Source organism: Neovison vison, chromosome 6, assembly GCF_020171115.1.
Source record: "Neovison vison isolate M4711 chromosome 6, ASM_NN_V1, whole genome shotgun sequence".
Lineage (NCBI taxonomy): Eukaryota > Metazoa > Chordata > Mammalia > Carnivora > Mustelidae > Neogale > Neogale vison.
Genome location: NC_058096.1, coordinates 93,159,148 through 93,178,085, shown reverse-complemented (window position 1 = coordinate 93,178,085; position 18,938 = coordinate 93,159,148). Strand labels below are relative to the sequence as shown.

The following is an 18,938-nucleotide window of genomic DNA, read 5'->3' as shown; positions in this document are numbered from 1 at the left end:
TCAAGTCCCAGAACCCTGGCCTCAAGACTAGATAATTTTGAAGGAATTTTCTATCTCTCTAGAGATTGGTTGAAGAGACCCCTCTTCCCTTCCCCCTACTTGGACAATCCTCCCTTATCTCAGCACAGCCCTGGAGCTAGGAGGGGCAACGGCATGTTGCGGGGGAGATAGGTACGCTTGCCCCGCGCGGCTTGTAACGCTCAGATAGTCACGTAGGCAAGGGGGGTCGCCTAGGTATGTGGGCAAGGGGGGTCGCCTAAGTATGTGGACCTAGTCACGTAGGCAGGATGTTTCTCTGCTAAGTAATAAGGTCCACTCCCCCACCTCACTCCCCCTCCCCACCTTTCTCTTCGCGCGCCGGGGTCCTTCAAAGCCAATCTACAAACACCGAGTATGCCTTATATTCAAACCAGCCAATGAAAACTTTGTAACCATGCTTCTGCTTCTGTACGTATGCTTTCGCTTCCCCGAACCCCATAAAAAGGCCCTAAACAAAGGGCTGGCGCACGAGTCCTCCTAAGACTTGACCGCTCACAGGTACCTGTGTCTACTCAATAAACCTCGTGCTGTTTGCATCTGGCCAGTGGACTCGGCTCGGTTTTTGGGTCCGGGGGTCTCCTCCTGAGAAGGGGTCCATTCCGGGGTGCTTGGAGCCCCGGGGGGGATCTTTCAGGTAAACCTTTGTTATAACTGAATTGCACTTCAATTTCCTTCATTGCCTTATCCTGCTTCCCCAACCGCTCATTTGTGTTGCTCTAAAACAAAAATCCTAAAGTCTGCTTTTTTGGGGAACCCACTGCATGACATGTATCATACGGGGAAAATGATAAAAGGTAATATGTAAGTTTTGCTTGGGCATAAAGAAAAAGGACATTTTTTTTTCCAAAATACTGCTGATAGAAATTTAAATTGATATTTCCTGCAGGATAAATTGATAGTAAACATAATTTTTTATATAGTCATTCTATTCATGTTAATTCATTCTAAGGGAATAATTCTGGAGATATTCATAGGCTTGACTATAAATGTGTTCATCAGTGATGGTGTTCATGTACTAAAAGACAGGAAACACAAAAATGGTCACTAAGTCACTAACAGCTAAATCATCAAAGAAATAATTCATCATGAAATCTATTATCAGTCATTTGCTTAAATACATAATGGCATAGAAAATATACGCTAAAATTTAAAAAAGAATTTCTAAGATTCATATAAACTTTGAGTTTGTTTCTTTTAGAAAAGAAAAAGAAGTGTAAATTCACTTACAGCCTGGACACATTGGTGGCTCTGTCAGTCGGTTAAGTGTCTGCCTTTGCCTTAGGTCGTAATCTCAGGGTCTTGGAATCCAGTCCCATGCCGGCCTCCTTGCTCAGAGAGGAGTCTGCTTCTCCCTCTGTCTGCCACTTCCCCGGCTTGTGTGCACTCTTTCTCTCTGATAAAGAAATAAATAAATGAAACGTTAAAAAAAAATCAAAACAAAACTTCACAACCAAGCCTCCCAGCTTGTCATTTTTCCCTCCTTGTGGGAAAAAGACGGGATGGGCAGACTGAGGACACTGTCTCCTCAAGACTGGTGTACCTCTCTTAAGCAATTATTCTCTTGTCTACATTAAAAATAGGAATCCTGCATCATTTTTACCGCTGCTTTTTGAAAGCTGACAATCACGCTTTCCTAATTGTTCTCTTCAGAATTTCCTCTTTAATATCAATGTTTTAGACACTTCTAAAAATCTACATATTTCTACATTTCACCTTGGAAATCATGATCTATGACTGTCCCAAAGTTTAACAATATAATGAATTAACCTTACCGTAGGCCCTTAATTTGTTGTCCTGACTGCAACCATGTAAGGTCAGACATTTTTCTCCATTTGAACAGTTGCTTGGATGTCCCTGCTTAGAAAATCTTTGTGGTTCATATTCCCTCTGTGAAGAATTTCTTCTACGCTAGCTCTGAGGTGCTAGGAAGAATCCCACTGGCAGGTACCACCTACATCAGGGTCAGAGAAGCATGGCATTGTTAGAATTAGGAAGTACAAAGTGCTGGAATTCTTTAATGAGTCTTTCCTTTGAAGTCCCCTGCTTCCCATTTCATTCCATTCAAAGAACTGAGGTATAGTCCCATCTGCTAAAAAAGAAGGGCAGAGAATCCTAGTCTAAAAACTCTTAAAACCATAAAGATGATTGACTGATAATGGATAGATAGACAGATAGACAGCAAAAGTGCTGGAAGTACACAGGCTCTTTATTACCTCTGTCTCTTGTTCTGGCCCAAGGACATGTCCGAGCCTCGGTACTCACAGTCCCTCCTGGTACAATGGAAATATTAAAACAGTTTAATTCTGGGTGGTGGTGGTGATACTTTTTTACACTCTTCCCTTTTTAAAATTATTTATTTATTTATTTATTTATTTGTCAGAGAGAGAGAGAAAGCGAGCACACAAGTAGGGGATAGCAGCAGGCAGAGGGAGAAGCAGGCTTCCTACAAAGCAGGGGGTCCAATGTGGGACTCAATCCCAGGACTCTGGGATCATGACCTGAGCCCGAGGGAGGTACTTAACCAACTAAGCCATCCAAACATCCCCACAGTCTTCCTTTTTTTCATATATATGTAGTCTAAGTTGCTATATATTCACGTTGCTTTTAAACTAAAAAAAATAGGACAATGTATTCGTAATAAGGATGACAAACGGTTATTACGTTTGCTTTATAAAGTAATACATATTTTTTAAAAGATGAAATTCACAATTTAAAAAAGTTAGCAAAGTATCTTAGCAGCAAACTCATAAAAGGAAATACAAATGACACATTTATTTTTAGAACCTGAACTTAATGAAAGAAGTAAAACGATCTGCATGGTTTTATTTAATTAGTAAACATTGAAAGAGAATAAAATTTTGTGCCAGGAAGAATAAGACAGGAACTCTAATGTAGTGGTAACAGATTAACAAATTGTCTTAAAATCTGGAAAACATTTTGACAATAGGTATCAAGAATTTTTTAAAATATGCTTTTTTTACATCTTTTATACTTCAATCCTCCTGCCTGAAATAAAACAATAAGGTATCTAGATATTTTATATTCAAATAAATACGAACATCAACATTATCTGGAAGAGAAAAAAGATTCCATGATATAGATGCTTGTTCACATATATCAAAAGGTATTTGCCCCAATTAAAGTGCATTTTACGAATAGTTTTAGCTTAAAACAGATTGAGATGTAGGGGTGTATGGGTGTAATATGTGGGCTGTTACATGAATCTATCACAAAAAGTAACATGGTCTCAAACACGAAGAGGAAAACATATGCAAATAAAAGACCGGAATGAAAGAACTCAAATGTTAGCATGGTTGCTTCTGAATGTGTTTTTGCCTATTCTCTCTTTATTTATACTTTTTTTGCACTTCCACTTTTTTAAAATTTTTTTGACCCTAGGGATGTAATCCTTACGAAATCAGAGAGGGAAAAAAGTGAAAGAACAAACAACAATTAAAAAAAAAATCTGAGCTTTCCACACAACCTCTCATTTAGTGTATTATAAAACTAAGTGAGGTATTATATGGTAATTAGCTCTATAGAATATTATTCAAAATATCTGGATTTTAATCCTTGCTCTGACAATTTCTAGCAGCATGACTTCAGTCTCTCTTATTTACTGATTGTTTGATAGTAGGAGATTTATTTAATTCCTCCAAGCTTCAGTTTTCACATCTTTAAAAAGATTATAATGAATATTTCACAGGATTGTTGAAGGGATTAAATAACTTTAAAAGAGAAAGCACCAAGCAATGTTCCCGGCACTCTCTAGGGGTTCCATTAATGTTTGTTGAAGGTAAAACAGCTGGGTGGTTCCATCATTGAAAATCACATTTTTTTAAAGTGTAGAAACAGCCTTACTTCACAGTTCCGGGTCACAATCCCCTACCCAGACAAAAGAAGATCCTGAAAATATCTGAGCCTCTGGAAACTAATCAACTCAACAGAGCAATGGCAGTGGGAATATCAGTCCCGTCTTCGAATCCTTTTTCGCTCTTTTATTTTCTCTTATTCTTTTTTTTTTTTTTTTAAGTTTTGTTGTTGTTGTCTGCTTGCCTGATTTGGAGACTTATTATTCAACCTGAATTCTCTCCTTAGGATTTGTCTTTTTTTTTTTTTTTTCTTAAATATATTAAGTAATGGTGAGCTTTCATTCATTGTGCATTTAAAGTGGTATCATTCTATGTATTAAATCCATATAAGAATTTTTTTTCTTCAAAAAGGAGGAACAAGGAAATAGAAAAGGAGGGCCATCTGTATTCATTTCTGGACATTTTAGACATGGTAGTTCCAAAGGACTGCGAAGCAGAAATTAATCCCACTGCCTGTGGAGTTCTGAGGACAAGCAGGGCAGCAGCTCTCATTTAGAACCTCCTTTGCCATCTATTAAGAAGTGAGCATGGTAGAGCTGGCCATGGGGGAGGCTTTTTGATTCTCAATTCCTCTGAACATTGTCAGTGTTTAATCAATAGCTAGTCCGGGCATCATTAAACATGTGCTCTCCGTTCAAGGTCCTCTGATCGGAATGGCAGAGGGAATTGCTCAGTTTCGCTGTCAAGTGCAAAAAAGGGTGCCTATATTCAGGTTAGCCTACTTAAAAGAAATACAGTTTTAAGCCATATTGCATTAAATGAAACCTGTTTTAATGGGTCACATGGAATATCAATTATTCTTGATCTCATAATTTGTGCTTCCAATGAATTTGAGACTCTGCACTTATTAATTTATGCTTTCTACAAGGAAAAGGGTTAACAAATGTGTCAGTCACTGAAATGGAGGAAGCCTATTCTTCCGTATCTTAAATTCTGTAGTTGGATGATTCCATATAAGTTAAATAATTGTAACAAAGCAGGACAGTCTGTTTTGACATTTAAAGTGGGGCTGAAGAGACCTAATACACAATGTTTTGTTTCTAGTTTTAATCCATTATTCTGGTTTGTATGGGATATGGCACTTAGGGAAAGCATCGCTAGTTTCATGGAAATACAAGAGATGAAATAGTGTAGTTCTTAAATCACCGGGTCTCATAAAAGTTATAATGAGAAATAAGGAAGCTTATTAAATCTTTTTTTTTTTTTTTTTTTTGAAATAAGGCCAGGTTGAGACTAGACTGTTTATAAGTTTAAAGAATTTTAAAAATGTGATTTGCAGGAATCAGGGCATTCTCCCCAGACAAAAGAGGGCTAATTAATCGGCTTGGTATAAAAACAAATTTGCATTTTTCCCCTGAATCCAAGAGAAATATTGAAATCTTGAACATATTTTTCCAATATACAATATAGAAAATGCTAGAGGCAGAAAATCAATCAAACCTTTCCATTGCAATTATTAAAAGTTTGAGTCATATACTACAATCTCTTTTAAAATAAATTAATGTGGGCACTGAGATTATGGCAGAGCAGAACAGGCAAAGGCACTCTTTTTGCTATTGGTTTATAATCGATGAATTTCATTTGGTAGGGACCAATATGACAAAGGCTTCTAGTAAATATGAAACCATACAATATAAAACCTTCAAATCAAATTTTAAACAATCTCAAACTAGAATAAGTCTTGGAACTCCTTCCCCCCCTTACTTTATTATAAGTCATTGGATTGTTATTAAATAATATAGCCAAATGTTAGAATTCGATCCAAATACTCATGCACTTATTATGTATATTCAAATGATTATATTGACTTTGACACAACTAATTTTCAAACTGTGAAAAACCAAACTACAAAATTTTATATGGTTTATATGATATTATTTTTTGTAAAATAGAATTCACATGGCTAAGTATTCATGGGAAAAAGGACTGCAGCTTCCTGGCATTCAGTCTCTTGACTGTCATTAATCCAAAGTGACAGGATTTCTCACCAGTCCAGCCTTAAGGCAATAATCTCTTGACGGTTCTTTCTGATTCTACATGTGCCTAACCCATTTTCCATACAACACTGTTATGGGAACATTTTAAATTTTAATTGGTTCGTTTTCCTTCCTTAAAAAGCTTTAACAATAAAATCCAAATGCTTTACATTTGAATAAAGATTTTTGTTTATTTTAACACAGCTGGATTTAATTGATCAGCTATGCCCAAATAGCATATTTTGCATCTATCTGTGATACAAACTGAGTGGCCTTCCTTAAGTTGCTTAGTCTTCCTACCTTTCACCCCCCCCGCCCCCATATTGCTAAAATAGTCATACTAGCACCCACCTCACAGGATTTGATGAGGTTTGAATGAAACAGTGAATAGAGAGTGCTTAACACTGTGCCCCAGAAGATAACAAGCACTCCATAAATATGAGCCATCGTTATCATTTAACAACGAGCCCACGTTCGCACTGCTAGTTGGTGCAAAGCTGAGATTCTAACTTAGAGCTTTGAGGTGCCAAAGCTTATGATCTTTCTGCTGTGCACTCTGTATATCAGATGTCTTAAGGGAGATTTGGATGAATATTGGCTCCCATTCAGTTCACAGTCAGATCCTCCAACACAGGCCTGTAGTGCAGAATTTGTATATTGTCAATTGAAGTGAGAGCCATAGATTTAGATACCAGATGCTGGGGAGACAAGGTTGACATTCTGTTATGAAAGCTTAAGAGGCTGACTTGTATTTCTTCCCAGACAGAAGGCCAACAACCCACAACAGCCCCGACCATCCAGTGTGGGTATCTACAGAATGAGCCAACTTCTCATTTTCCAAGAGAGAACACAAAGAAAATTCCCAAACTTGGGCTGAAATAAGACTCTAAACTACCATATCACATAGCCTGGAAAAGAGAACTTTAGCAAAGGTTACAACGGCAGATGTATGCAACTGTCTACTTGTCCTCTTGTTCCCCTTCAAGAAGTATAAGGCAGCCTCAGTATTCTTCCCCATGATGTTTACTTATTACAGAGAAGTAATCTATAAGGCTGCAAATCCAAGTCTGTGATTTCAAAGCTATAATATTAACCTTTGAATCTCAGTTTCAGTATCTTTAAAATGAGAATATCAGTATCTCCCTTGTAAGGTTGTGAGGATTGGAGATAGTGTTTTTAAAAACATAGTAACTATTAATACAATAACAATCAAAATTACTCTAAACTTCCTAGATTCTAGAGTTTGAATCTCTGGATTAATTAATGTGTCTGAAAACAGAGTACTTGGTCAATGCTTGTTCAGCCTCATGGTGACACATCAACACCCAAGACCAAACTCTGAGAACTGACTTTCTCTGGGAATGCTCCAATCTGGTAATCTCAATCTACCCAAACCAGCAAGCCTGCAGGGGTAGGAAACATTTGGTCTTGATTATTAGGTCAATGGTTACACTATTGTTTTATCTCTACTAAAGAGATGTTCCTTGAAGTTTTCAAGGTCAGAGTTCAAGCTCCTTTTCTGACTACCTTCTTATCACTGGCCCCAATTTTAATCTTAACTTGGACCCAGATTTATGGGCACAATCTTCAACTTGCCTTCAGAATTCCGATTCTCAGGACCAGTATGTATACCTACCTATGATTTGGTATTCAACCTGAACTTCCAGAAAGTGACCCTAGCCCTGTTGCAGGTTTTGTGTCTGACCCTTGCTGTTATCCTTTGATTGGAGGTGGCACCCTGGGTCCTCACCACAGCTTTGCCCTTGACTCCTATTAATAACCACATGCAAGATATATCCTGTCTTTATGAAATGGCTGCTCAGCATCAGGCTCTAGGCTTGGTGAAACCCTAGGTAATCTTCCCACTCTGCTGGTATGGAGGTCAGTCTTTGTCTTCCCAACAGTTGCCATCTACCTCAAGCCTTGGAGCTGACAGTGAGACCTGGGATTGCTGAGAACCAATATCCAAACCATCCAACTGAATGGCAGGTTCACATCTTTGTTACATCTAGGGTTTAAAATATTGTCCATGAGGTTTTTTTCAGGGATCCAGGTGATAAAGCTAGGCTTGAATTTAGTTAGTTTTATTACCTTTATATTCTATATACTTCTAAAGACGATTTGAAGCAATGTACAGTCTAAAACACATCTATAAGAGAACCACTAAAGCTAAGCTTTAATAGGAGGGAGGGAAATACAAAAATAACCATTGCAGCCAAACAAGGACCATGTTATGAAATGGGGTAGAGATAGCTAAACTAGGAATATAGGTTAAAGAGAGTCCCTGCAATTAAGACTTTAACATAGTGCTGGGTTTCCTAGGAGCCAGAGCCATGCATTTATGTAATTCTTCTTATCTATAAAGAGAAGGAGATCATAAAAAACCAAAATGCTCCTACTTCTAAACAAAGCATAATTTATTGCAAGCATCTTTATATTTTAAACCCTGAGTGTATATAGAGTCATTTAATAAAATTGAATACTTTGTTTCAGTTACATGCTAGGTATTGATGACACAAAAGAGATTAAAGCCTAGTGGGAGAGGCAGACAAGAAGAGAGACCTTTCTAATGCATTGTGAGAGGTTCTATGTTAGAGATGTGCCTTTGGCTCTATGTGGTGGTATAATATAATATTCACAGTGTTATATTGACCCAGTTTTTAAGTCAGGGCTCAAAACTCTCAGTTCCTCTTCACAGACACTTTACTAAGACCTCTCCCAACTTCTTTCTTTATGAGGAACACATACCCAACTGCTATAGGTTCCCAAATACTTAGCACCCAGAATGACCCCTTTGTGTTTGTGAAATTATTCAAAATATTTAATCCCAGGAAGACAGTGAGTTTTACCTAATCTCACCCCATTTGTCATAAATAAGCTATCTCTTAGAGTTCCAAGCTTGCTGTTACCCTGTCTTGGATATAATCCATGAAGCCTTAAGTGGTCCCTTTTCTCATTTGTAGCTGTAAATAATCAAGTGTTTTTCCTTTCATCTATCTGATTGTCTTTATGTTGTGTCTCATCACTAAAAGAATTTTTAAAATCTTATAAAATAGGTGACAAATTTGGTTTACAGGTAGGAGAATAGACCTGGGATGTCTTTCCAGAAGAAGTGATTCCAAATTTTGTCTTGAAAGACAAGCAAAAGTTAGGCGAAGAGAGTTGGAAAGGAGAGAATATGAGGAGAAAGGAGAAAGTGTGGACTGGCAGTCAAACTCAGGGACAAGCACGTGCAGAAGCAGGAAGTGTCTGACAGATGGGACACTAAGAAAAAGGTAGAGGGATGTGGAAACTTCTGGTACACCTGAGGAGCTGCAAATGTTCAGTGTGTCTAAGCCTGGAGTATGAATTATGGAGTAGAAATAAGTTAGGTAAGAAAGAAGTAGCAAAGAATTAGATTGAGAAGCATTTTGTAAGCCATAGTAAAAAGTCTGAATTAATTCTGAAAGCTACATCGAGACAGTAAGTGGTTTTATTTTATTTTATTGTATGTTTTTAAAGATTTTATTTATTTGTCAGATACAGAGAGAGAGAGAGAGTACACAAGTAGGCAGAGAGGCAGGCAGAGGCAGAGAGAAAAGCAGGCTTCCTGCTGAGCAAGGAGCCTGAAGCGGGACTCAATCCCAGGACCCTAAGATCATGACCCGAGCATGGCTCAGTGGATTAAGCCACCCAGGCATCCCTAGTAAATGGTTTTAAAGATGATAAAATAATTGCTTACATTATACTTTCTTGAGATGTCTTGGCAGTATTTGGGATAATGGGTTCAATGGGGCAAGTAGGGAGGATGATACCATTTAGGAAGAAATTATAATAAACTTTTCTGTAAGAGATGGTGAGGACCTGAATGAAAACAGTAATGATGGAGACAGCTCTTTGGGAGGATATTATGGAGATTTTGCCCACTGGTCTTACTAGAGAACTAGATGTGTCAAATTAGAGAAAGATGAGACATGAACAACTCCTGTGTACTAGACTGGCCTGAAGAATGGGTGGCCTGAAGGGGAAATACAAGAGAAGAGGAAAGTGGAGGAGTCCAGGGCAGAAAGGAAGATATATTTAGTTTTAGGTCTACTAAGGTTGAAATGCTAGGGGCATCCTTAAGGAAGGCCTCACACGGTAGCCTGATCTATAGGTCAAGGGAACAAAGAAAGTGATCTGACTTAGTAATATTGATTTGGACATCATTCACTTCTGGCTGACTGTAGTACAGAAAGCTTTGTAAGTGGGAAAGAACATGGGAGAAAATGGAGAAAAGACCAAAATCAGAACTCTGAAGATCATCAGAATTTTCAAAGGTGGGCAGAGGGAAAAGACCATATGAAAGAAGTTAAAGAGTCATCACAGAGATGGAAGAGAATCAACAAAAAGTTGTGTCCTACAAACCAAGGAGACAGAATGACTGGAAGGAAAGAGGGGTTATTATTTTCAAGATATTAAGCAAAGTAACTGACAAGAATTCCTTGAACCTAAGAGTGGGTAATTCATAGGTAAGTCTGGCAAAACTAGGTTTAGGGAGGAGTCTGGTGTTAAGACGGTGTTAAGATGGAGAGAAAGAGGTTGATGAAAGAGGGGAGAAAGAAAGAAGTAATATCAGGAGCAAAGTTCTAAGGAGAGTGCAGGATGGGATTAGCCTGAAATAACAGCAGGGCACTTTTTCTCTGAGTGAAGAGGAAAGCAGACAGAGCAAAGAGTTAATACCAAAGGTGGATGGAAAAGCTGGAAGGTCCCTTAGCTGAGGGTTTTTCTCTGCAAAATACAAGAGATATATTCAGTAATAGATTTTGAAGTCATTGAATTTAAAAAAATTTCTCTATGATTGTTATTAGAGAATGCACACACTCTGAAACCATTTGTCTCTTCTTGAAGCAGCGAGAAAACTATATTACGATACAAGATTTGGATTTAAGTTTTATGCTCATATCTAGTATTTGCAAGCACTTAATCCTTCTGCCTCTTTTAGATGGAAGCAGTACCATTTCGTTTAATGTCTTTTTGCACTTCCTACCCTGTAAAAATGTATAAGCTTCCTTGAAGCTTGCCCCCAGTGCTTTTGGAATGAGGGAGATATAAATCATCAATCCAGTGATGATAAATGAGAATGGGAAATTTTACCATAGAGTGAAAATATAGTTGTGAATATTGCTTTAAAACTCCAAAGGCATTAAAAATTTAAAAAGTAAAACAGGTGTTAAAAGATTCACTGAATGTACATTTACTAAAAACCCAGCAACAAAGATGTTCAGTGGAAGATATCTGATCACCAAAGTGAGTTTATACCTATAGTGTTGGCCCCTCCATATTTTTTTGTAGTCTTGTAACAGTAGTCAATGACAAGTATGAAAGTAATATAAATGTTAGTTAATATTTATTGAGTGCTTGCTCCATTTCAGGTGCTGCATTAAAGATTTCACCTATCTTGTATCTTTCCCTTACCACCCCCTTCATATGGAGAAACACTTACTCACAGGTGACTACCTCAGTTACCCAGCTTGTACATGGGATAACTATGTTCATACTGTTATGCTGCGAAGAGTAATTTTTTCCAAGATATGTTGTTTTCAGATTAGCATTCTTTTTCTCACAATCCTAAATCCCATGCTATTGTTTCATAAGTGAATAATTTAAAGCTAGATTCTTGTACTTATAGTTGCACCTAGTCCCAAATCTCCCATCCTCCTTATTTCTGTGTGCTGGACAGGTACTCTGATTGTGGGAAAATAATGTAAGAGTACACACACACAATCATCAGTTATTGATTCAAGCCACCATTTATTGGCTATCCACTATGTGTCAGGTACTACTTTAATCTCTTCATATCTACATATCTACATATCCTCTACAGCAGGTATTCTGTAATGCACTATGAAATTGTTTAGGAAACACAAGAAAACCCAATTATTTATTTTTATTTGATACAATATCTATTATAAAAAATAACCTTTTTATTTCACAAACATAACTAGAAAAAAATCCTAGAGATTATTCTGAAGGAAGACATGCAAAGATACTTTTCACACAGAAAGAGGGAAAGGAAAGACAATCGGTAAGTATTAAGGCCACTGTTGTCATATTTCATTGTCTTGTTCTGTTTTGTTTTAACCTTGGATATAGAAGGTAGAGCTCCCCATAATGTTCGGTTCAAGGAAAATTCTCATCCACCCCCTAGTCCTTGGAGGGACATCCTTGTTTGATATGTTCACTTTTAACCCTAGAGTTCAATCTCAGTCTCCTCCAGTCCCCATGGGCAGCCATTCTAGTGTGTTACATACTTTCCTTTTTATAAAGTATGTGTCTTTGTTCAATGTATAATATTGATTTTTGTGAATTATTATCCTGGCTTTATTAGGTATAGGCACAGATAGAGAGACAGAGATAGAAATGATACAGACCCTGAAGATCAGAGAGACTAAGAAACTGGGCCAAGATCACACAACTCTCATGTGATGCTGTAGAATTTAGACCTCAGTCTGCCTCTGTCTAAAATTGTCAGTCTTACCTTCCCAAGTCTTCAAACTGTGGAAAAACTGTAGAAAAAAAGGAAAGTTTCTAAATGTATTCCTGAAATCCAAGTAGTTGGAAAAAGTTTTTGAATTGGGTTAATAACAACATGGATGAAAACTTGGGAAATTCATGATTTTTACCCAGGCTACAGGATGGGAATGAGGAGGGCAGAGGAGAGTGTTCCTTAAACTCAGTTTTTGGGAATTAAATTTATCATCTACCACACAAAAGTGATTAATATTGCGAGGGCGAGGAGTCTGATAATGACTGAGAGATGCCATCAACCTGACAAACTAAACAATTTTTTTAATCTGACATACCCCTTTTCAAGACATCAGCTGTCATCTGAAATGAATTCTGTTTCTAATTTGTCTTCATAAATAATGCAACTAATTGAAAGGTAGTTACAATGAAAGTCTTCAACCTCTTTCATCTCCAATTTTAGGGCAATTTCTTTTCATTCCGTGGAAAGAATCTTCTACTCCTTCTATCGTATAAAACCTAGACATTACTGATCAGAAAAATGAGATCAAAATAAAAGAATCCATTGTGCAAAGACCACCACATCTAATGGCTTTCTCGGTCTTTTTTTTTTTTTCCCCTAAGTTTAGCATTAATTTAAAATGTGAAACTCATAAAAATCTGATAGAAGAAAATTTATTCAAGCTCATAATTTTACTAAGGTTATCTTTATTTAATCAAGCTTCCGCGTTGTCCTTTTCTCCTCTTCTTGCCACCTAACTTCTGTTTGTTTGGAATTAAAAATAGGACCTCTTACTCAGTCACACACTTATTCACATGGAAAAAAATCTTTGGTTTGCTGCTTTCCCATTCATTTCTTCTTTCTTTCTATTCCCCTCTCATGTAGTAAGACTAAACAGGGGCCATTGAACCAAAACAGATTCTGACCATTCCCAACAATGACAAATGAAGAATTCTTGTGTTAAAAACTAAAATAATTAAAATGTTATCGATCTGAGGCTTCTCTGTGGAGACATCAGTGATTCCATTTGTTTATTTGTGAGTGTAGATGTTAATAAACCTATGTGCTGAAGGCATGAAAGAGAGTTAAGAGAACTATGGAAGCATTAAAACTCCCTATCATTTAATTATTTCACCCCTCTGGAAATGGAGATTTCAACAAATATATCAGGGGAAGGACATGATTACGAATGCAGATTTGAGCAGAGTGTGTTTTGCCAAGTCGCTATTAAAAATGGAAATTTATGAAAGATTTTGTGAGGTATACCAAATTATAGCTAAAACCTTACAAGTCACTTAAAATGTAAATTATACAGTTAAATACAGAAAATTTGGGTAATATAAATTATTTTGGTATCTAGCCCCTGGCTGCTAAAAAATATCTACTAATAATAGAAGTTTAGTTACATTATCATTACCTCTTATATTTAGTAATACTTACTAAATTCTGTCTCTCAACAATGAGCAAACCACTAATTAAAAGCTATTGAAGGATAATATATTTTGTAATAGAGAATATTCCAGCAAAAGTCCAAAAGCTAGAACTCCTACAATGAGCTTGAGCTTTTCCCAATAAGCAAATCCACCTGGGTAAAGTCCTTGTATTTTTTAATGTTCTTTTAGAATAATAGCTAACATTTAATAAATACTTGCCAGGTATTTTGCAGGTATTGACTTGTGTCTAAAAATAGAAGAGAAGAATGGAGATAAATCAGAGAAGAGGTGAATAAAGGAGAACAATGAGTATATTTGTCTGCTCAGGTGCCATTACAAAATACCACTGATTGTGTGGTTTAGCCAACAGAAATTTAATTTGAAAGTCCAAGACCCAGGTTCCAGGAGGTTTCGGTTTCTGGTGAGAGCTCTCTTCTTGGCTTCAGATGGCCACCTACTAGCTTATTCTCTTATGGAGGAGACAGAGGGAAGCTATCTTTAAGATAGGAGATTGAGCTAGATTATTTCTCAGATTCTTCTCAGAAGTAATTATAAAAAAAAAGTATTTTCAAAAAAGGACTAATGTATATTTTTTTCAATAAAAACACTTAAGTTACATACTCATTTTTATTATACTGGATATAAAATTCTTACCCTGTTTCTATACTTGGACTTTCTAAAGTCTAAATTCTTTAAACATGTTTCAAGTAAAATTAGAGCTCTATAGAGCAGTTATTATACATAGTTCAGTAGAGTTTTTAAAAATATAGGTTAGCCAATGATTTGTTATGAATTAGTAATTTTTAAAACTCCATAAAATTTGAACACTTTAGAGATGCGGTAACTTTAAGGCCACTTTGTCCAATTTTCAGATTTTACACATAAGGAAACCAGGGTGCAGAGAAATTACATGATCCATAGAAGTCCACATGCCAATGTGGATTTCCACCGTGCTCCTGTCCCTAATCCCTGGACAGAGTTAATGGTGGAGTGGTAAGAACATCAACACATCGATCTGATGATTGCTACAAAAGATGATTGCTAAAAGTTTCCATTTTTTAAGCACTTTGTTTTCCAAGCAAAGAAAAATTTTAAAGTATGTGTGTTGCTTGATAATACCTGTGTTAATGGAGACTCTGAATAGCAAATCAAATGCAAAAATAGCAAATCAAATAAAAAATGTCAAGAATTCCATTTTTGTCTGCTTTCCAATGCTGTGTCTGTGCCCTTCTACCAACCAGGCATTGCTGGTCTCACCTTTGGTCCTCTTCCCATGTGGGACATCTCAGACTGGCATTTCTGATGCTGTCTCTCAGGAGAGGTCACAGTTGGTCAGCAAGTATGCTACTCAAGGACAGGGATCCTGGTCTCCAGCTTGAAATCCTATCATAAAGGAAGCTATAGAGAAACAGTCGGCTCTGCTTTAGACTCTATGACTGTATGACAGTACTGTGAGATAGTACCATGGAATGTCAGTGTCATGATATCCTCCCATGTATAACCTTATAAAGAACTGCCATCATAAGGACAAAAAGACATGTGGAATATTTTGAGCTGTCACAGACACCTATAGGAATCTGATGAAAATAATATGCCCCAGCCCCCCCAAAAATACATGCATTCCAACAATTTAGAGACAAATTCAGAAGCTCAAACTGAAGTCCACTGGGAATAAGTTCCCCAGTTTTGCTGGGATCACATTTTATCAGCAGTACAAGAACCCTTTAAAAGGAGCCAAGTGGCCCATACACTCATACTTCTTGCCACGGCAGCCAACTATGACAGACACATTCTCTCAGAGCATTTCATGCAACTTTATCATTCTGGCAGAGCCTGACTGGTTACTGCTGGCCATATATCTCCACAAGTGCACAATCCCTACAAAAGGGGCCCTTAAAAAAATGAAATCATCTGAAACTCTGTAAATATTTAGGGGTGCAGAGAGTTTACTTTACTGTAGCTATGATTAAGAGAAAATGCAAAGAGCACCAGAAGCTATAATTCAAAAAGACACACTATGACTGATGGGCAGAATGGGGCAGAGGAAGGAAAAGAAGAGAGGGAGAAAGGAAGAAATGGAGGCAATTAATTTTAAGTACTCCAAAGTAGTGGAATCATAAAATTCTATAATGCCATCTTTTGTCCTATGACTCTACCATGAGTCATGATGAATTTCTGTCTACTACAATTTTGCAGCAAGAACCAACCACCATTTTCTATTACCTGTCAGGTTTAAAAAAAAAAAAAAATCCAAAGGGAAAGGGAGCTAATTTAATTTTCTTGTTTTTTAAAAATATCTAATCTTTTCTACAATATAACCCAAAATACAAACCAATATCAAACTCAGTTCTTTATGGTAACCTTTTTTTTTTTAAAACAAATAAGCAAATAGTTCTTATCCTTAAGCTCATATTATTAGTCTTTAAACACAAAGTGCTTAAACTCTTCATGAGCTCATTTTTACAAGAATGCTGTAATTGTGTCAACTGAGATTGTTCAGACCCTTCAGTGTATGTGAGGGAGGCATCAGGATTTCCACCAAGATCAAGTTCTGGTCTCAATACAGTACCTTCTGTAGAGTAACATCCAAAGGGTTAATGCTTTTAAAAGATTATAGCCATGAAATCCATATTTCTCATCAGCTTAATTTGTGCCATATTATATGTATATATAAATATACACACACATATACATATATACATATACATATACATATGTATATATGCTGAAATTCTGCAGGAGAAGATAAGCATAAGAAAATGTAAATAAGCTATTACCATGGTGTCCATGTATCTGCACAGTAGGAATTGGCTTTTAAAGCATAGAAATAGGAAAAATAAAAGACAACATCCTCATCCAACTCCACTTTTGACCTGAAGTCATTACAACAAAAAATTAAAAATTTCAAGGGCACTGGTTGTGAAGAATAAGGAAAACACTTAATGATTTTACTAAGAAATAGCTATTAAATATTTGGAAAACTACACCTGTGTATTTAATTTACTTAGTTATTAAACTGTTTGTTTGGCCTTTTTATAAAGACCAGATAACATAGATTAATATAAATCATGTCTTTGCTATAAAGAACTTCTCAAACTCAACACACACAAAACAGATAATCACATCAAAAAATGGGCAGAAGATATGAACAGACACTTCTCCAATGAGGACATACAAATGACTAACAGACACATGAAAAAATGTTCATCATCACTAGCCATCAGGGAGATTCAAATCAAAACCCATTGAGATACCACCTTAAACCAGTCTGAATGGCCAAAATTAACAAGACAGTAAACAACATGTTTTGGAGAGGATGTGGAGAAAGGAGAACCCTCTTACACTGTTGGTGGGAATGCAAGTTGGTGCAGCCACTTTGGAAAACAGTGTGGAGATTCCTTAAGAAATTAAAAATAGAGCTTCCCTATGACCCTGTAATTGCACTCCTGGGTATTTACCCCAAAGAACAGATGTAGTGAAAAGAAAGGCCATCTGTATCCCAATGTTCATAGCAACAATGGCTACAGTCACCAAACTGTGGAAAGAACCAAGATGTGCTTCAACGGACGAATGGATAAAGAAGATGTGGTACATATACACTATGGAGTATTGTGCTTCCATCAGAAAGGATGAATACCCAACTTTTGTATCAGCATGGACAGGACTGGAAATAAGTGAAGTGAAATAAGTGAAGCAGAGAGTCAATTGTCATATGGTTTCACTTACTTGTGAAACGTAAGAAATAACAGGGAGGACACGGGGAGATGAAGAGGAGAAGGGAGTGAGGATAAATTGGAGGGGGAGATGAACCATGTAGACTCCGAGGAACTAACTGAGGGTTTTGGAGGGGAGAGGAGTGGGAGGTAGGGTGAGCCTGGTGGTTGGTATTGTGGAGGGCACGTATTGCATAGAGCACTGGGTGTGGTGCATACACAATGAACTCTGGAACAGAGTTTTTTCTTAAAAAATAAAAAAAAATTAAAAAAAAATCATGCCTTCGCAAAATACTTTTTATCAGATATAAAAATTCACCAGTTCAGTCATTAATGAAAAATACCTCATCTGTATGTATCAATAATCCCACTCCTCCTAAACATTTTGTGACCGAGAGAAATTAGAGCAGAAGTTTAAGGATGTTATCCTGAAGACCTTAGGGGGTTCTGGATATGGATGGGAAAGGGATTCCTGTTGCTAAAACCAGTAATCCTGCAAAAAGATGGGGTTATTTGGATGACATAAATATGCATGTGCTGCTGTCCCACCACTTGTGCCTGCTGGAGAAATAATCACGATATTGAGTTCCCTGGTTGCTAGGGTATGACTTCTATCTGTATTTTCACTCAACTTTGGCAAAGTCATTTTTTTTTGCTCTCAGGACCCCATTTTCTCACATTAAAATCAGACCTATGAGTAGAACATCTGTACCTGTTTCCCTTGGTCTTTTCTCATTTCCTATAAAACATGTCCAGAAAAGGAAAGAGGGAGTACATGTTATGAAACTAGCTGAAATTCACTGATACCTATTCCAAGTTTCATAATTATAAAATACTATTATTTTTTAGCAAATGGACTAGTGAACAAGCCTGATGTAAGTTAAACCAGCAATTAAATTGTGCTGAACAAGATGCTACTTTTTTAATATAACAAATATTTTTAAAAGAGACCTTGAGATGAAATTAGAATGTGCATGATTCCATCTGGGGATCATTGTTCAATTAAAAAAACCACTTTTGGGGCTCCTGAGTGGCTCAATGAGTTAAGCCTCTGCCTTCGGCTCAGGTCATGATCTCGGGGTCCTGGGATTGAGCCCCATACAGGCTCTCTGCTCAGTGGGGAGCCTGCTTCCCCCTCTCTGTCTGTCTCTCTGACTACTTGTGATCTATGACTCTCTCTCTCTCTCTCTGCACCAAATAAATAAATAAAATCTTTTAAAAAACCTCACTTTTATGTAAATTACTTTAGTAAAAACAACAAAAAAAGAGCATATATAAATCATACAGGGAGGACAGTATTTTAAGAGTTAATATTCTATTTTTTCTGTGCACGTACTTATTTTAGAAAATTTATAAAATTCAGTAATGCACAAAGAGGATTGAAAATAATAACCCAAGCACCCAAAATTGATATCTAA

The 18,938-nt window shown here is 36.8% G+C and overlaps 1 protein-coding gene across 1 annotated transcript in view; it reads right to left on the bottom strand.

Moving 5' to 3' along the window:
* Positions 1-18,938, bottom strand: part of LOC122910098 (EGF-like and EMI domain-containing protein 1) — a 176,437-nt gene that overhangs the window by 63,765 nt on the left and 93,734 nt on the right.